Below are 2,500 nucleotides of genomic sequence, written 5' to 3'. Positions count from 1 at the left end.
ATACAGCACCTGGTATTCCCAGGCGGTCTCCCATCCAAGTACTAACCAGGCCCGACCCTGCTTAGCTTCCGAGATCAGACGAGATCGGGCGTTGCCAGGCTGGTATGGCCGTACAAAATAAGTTGACAACCATAGGCTACTTATCCATATACAGATTTAGCAATTGACAATGCAAGGTGGTCTCTCTCTCTCTCTCTCTCTCTCTCTCTCGTGTCAAAATGAAAACAGCTTCCAGCCCCTTTCATGAAGGACTACTTGTGCATATTGCAAGATTTCAGTTTCTAAGTGAATGAGCAAAAGAGCATACAGCACCTGGTATTCCCAGGCGGTCTCCCATCCAAGTACTAACCAGGCCCGACCCTGCTTAGCTTCCGAGATCAGACGAGATCGGGCGTTGCCAGGCTGGTATGGCCGTACTAAATAAGTTGACAACCATAGGCTACTTATCCATATACAGATTTAGCAATTGACAATGCAAGGTAGTCTCTCTCTCTCTCTCTCTCTCTCTCTCTCTCTCTCTCTCGTGTCAAAATGAAAACAGCTTCCAGCCCCTTTCATGAAGGACTACTTGTGCATATTGCAAGATGTCAGTTTCTAAGTGAATGAGCAAAAGAGCATACAGCACCTGGTATTCCCAGGCGGTCTCCCATCCAATTACTAACCAGGCCCAACCCTGCTTAGCTTCCGAGATCAGACGAGATCGGGCGTTGCCAGGCTGGTATGGCCGTACGAAATAAGTTGACAACCATAGGCTACTTATCCATATACAGATTTAGCAATTGACAATGCAAGGTGGTCTCTCTCTCTCTCTCTCTCGTGTCAAAATGAAAACAGCTTCCAGCCCCTTTCATGAAGGACTACTTGTGCATATTGCAAGATTTCAGTTTCTAAGTGAATGAGCAAAAGAGCATACAGCACCTGGTATTCCCAGGCGGTCTCCCATCCAAGTACTAACCAGGCCCGACCCTGCTTAGCTTCCGAGATCAGACGAGATCGGGCGTTGCCAGGCTGGTATGGCCGTACGAAATAAGTTGACAACCATAGGCTACTTATCCATATACAGATTTAGCAATTGACAATGCAAGGTAGTCTCTCTCTCTCTCTCTCTCGTGTCAAAATGAAAACAGCTTCCAGCCCCTTTCATGAAGGACTACTTGTGCATATTGCAAGATGTCAGTTTCTAAGTGAATGAGCAAAAGAGCATACAGCACCTGGTATTCCCAGGCGGTCTCCCATCCAAGTACTAACCAGGCCCGACCCTGCTTAGCTTCCGAGATCAGACGAGATCGGGCGTTGCCAGGCTGGTATGGCCGTACGAAATAAGTTGACAACCATAGGCTACTTATCCATATACAGATTTAGCAATTGACAATGCAAGGTAGTCTCTCTCTCTCTCTCTCTCTCTCTCTCTCTCTCGTGTCAAAATGAAAACAGCTTCCAGCCCCTTTCATGAAGGACTACTTGTGCATATTGCAAGATGTCAGTTTCTAAGTGAATGAGCAAAAGAGCATACAGCACCTGGTATTCCCAGGCGGTCTCCCATCCAAGTACTAACCAGGCCCAACCCTGCTTAGCTTCCGAGATCAGACGAGATCGGGCGTTGCCAGGCTGGTATGGCCGTACGAAATAAGTTGACAACCATAGGCTACTTATCCATATACAGATTTAGCAATTGACAATGCAAGGTGGTCTCTCTCTCTCCCTCTCGTGTCAAAATGAAAACAGCTTCCAGCCCCTTTCATGAAGGACTACTTGTGCATATTGCAAGATTTCAGTTTCTAAGTGAATGAGCATACAGCACCTGGTATTCCCAGGCGGTCTCCCATCCAAGTACTAACCAGGCCCGACCCTGCTTAGCTTCCGAGATCAGACGAGATCGGGCGTTGCCAGGCTGGTATGGCCGTACAAAATAAGTTGACAACCATAGGCTACTTATCCATATACAGATTTGGCAATTGACAATGCAAGGTGGTCTCTCTCTCTCTCTCTCTCTCTCTCGTGTCAAAATGAAAACAGCTTCCAGCCCCTTTCATGAAGGACTACTTGTGCATATTGCAAGATTTCAGTTTCTAAGTGAATGAGCAAAAGAGCATACAGCACCTGGTATTCCCAGGCGGTCTCCCATCCAAGTACTAACCAGGCCCGACCCTGCTTAGCTTCCGAGATCAGACGAGATCGGGCGTTGCCAGGCTGGTATGGCCGTACGAAATAAGTTGACAACCATAGGCTACTTATCCATATACAGATTTGGCAATTGACAATGCAAGGTGGTCTCTCTCTCGTGTCAAAATGAAAACAGCTTCCAGCCCCTTTCATGAAGGACTACTTGTGCATATTGCAAGATTTCAGTTTCTAAGTGAATGAGCATACAGCACCTGGTATTCCCAGGCGGTCTCCCATCCAAGTACTAACCAGGCCCGACCCTGCTTAGCTTCCGAGATCAGACGAGATCGGGCGTTGCCAGGCTGGTATGGCCGTACGAAATAAGTTGACAACCATA

The 2,500-nt window shown here is 47.5% G+C and overlaps 9 non-coding genes across 9 annotated transcripts in view; all 9 read right to left on the bottom strand.

Moving 5' to 3' along the window:
* The window catches only part of LOC146239572 (5S ribosomal RNA), a 119-nt gene extending 3 nt beyond the window's left edge, over positions 1–116 (bottom strand). The window contains exon 1 of the ribosomal RNA XR_014739589.1: positions 1–116. This exon is cut by the window's left edge and continues 3 nt beyond it. This is a non-coding gene — a ribosomal RNA (5S ribosomal RNA).
* Positions 117–300: 184 nt separating this feature from the next.
* Positions 301–419, bottom strand: LOC146239571 (5S ribosomal RNA). Its single transcript, XR_014740324.1, has one exon. It is a non-coding gene; the product is annotated as a 5S ribosomal RNA (ribosomal RNA).
* Positions 420–613: 194 nt separating this feature from the next.
* LOC146239570 (5S ribosomal RNA) lies at positions 614–732 on the bottom strand. Its single transcript, XR_014734681.1, has one exon. It is a non-coding gene; the product is annotated as a 5S ribosomal RNA (ribosomal RNA).
* A 174-nt stretch (positions 733–906) lies between these two features.
* LOC146239569 (5S ribosomal RNA) lies at positions 907–1,025 on the bottom strand. Its single transcript, XR_014735726.1, has one exon. It is a non-coding gene; the product is annotated as a 5S ribosomal RNA (ribosomal RNA).
* A 174-nt stretch (positions 1,026–1,199) lies between these two features.
* On the bottom strand, positions 1,200–1,318 carry LOC146239568 (5S ribosomal RNA). Its single transcript, XR_014735725.1, has one exon. It is a non-coding gene; the product is annotated as a 5S ribosomal RNA (ribosomal RNA).
* A 188-nt stretch (positions 1,319–1,506) lies between these two features.
* Positions 1,507–1,625, bottom strand: LOC146239567 (5S ribosomal RNA). The gene has a single exon (XR_014736659.1). It is a non-coding gene; the product is annotated as a 5S ribosomal RNA (ribosomal RNA).
* A 164-nt stretch (positions 1,626–1,789) lies between these two features.
* On the bottom strand, positions 1,790–1,908 carry LOC146239566 (5S ribosomal RNA). The gene has a single exon (XR_014739588.1). It is a non-coding gene; the product is annotated as a 5S ribosomal RNA (ribosomal RNA).
* A 180-nt stretch (positions 1,909–2,088) lies between these two features.
* LOC146239565 (5S ribosomal RNA) lies at positions 2,089–2,207 on the bottom strand. Its single transcript, XR_014735723.1, has one exon. It is a non-coding gene; the product is annotated as a 5S ribosomal RNA (ribosomal RNA).
* A 156-nt stretch (positions 2,208–2,363) lies between these two features.
* On the bottom strand, positions 2,364–2,482 carry LOC146239564 (5S ribosomal RNA). Its single transcript, XR_014735722.1, has one exon. It is a non-coding gene; the product is annotated as a 5S ribosomal RNA (ribosomal RNA).
* Positions 2,483–2,500: the final 18 nt, after the last annotated feature.

This window comes from Hypomesus nipponensis, chromosome 20 (genome assembly GCF_054491055.1).
Source record: "Hypomesus nipponensis isolate SF chromosome 20, ASM5449105v1, whole genome shotgun sequence".
Classification (NCBI taxonomy): Eukaryota; Metazoa; Chordata; class Actinopteri; order Osmeriformes; family Osmeridae; genus Hypomesus; species Hypomesus nipponensis.
This window is presented reverse-complemented; position numbering and strand designations above follow the sequence as displayed.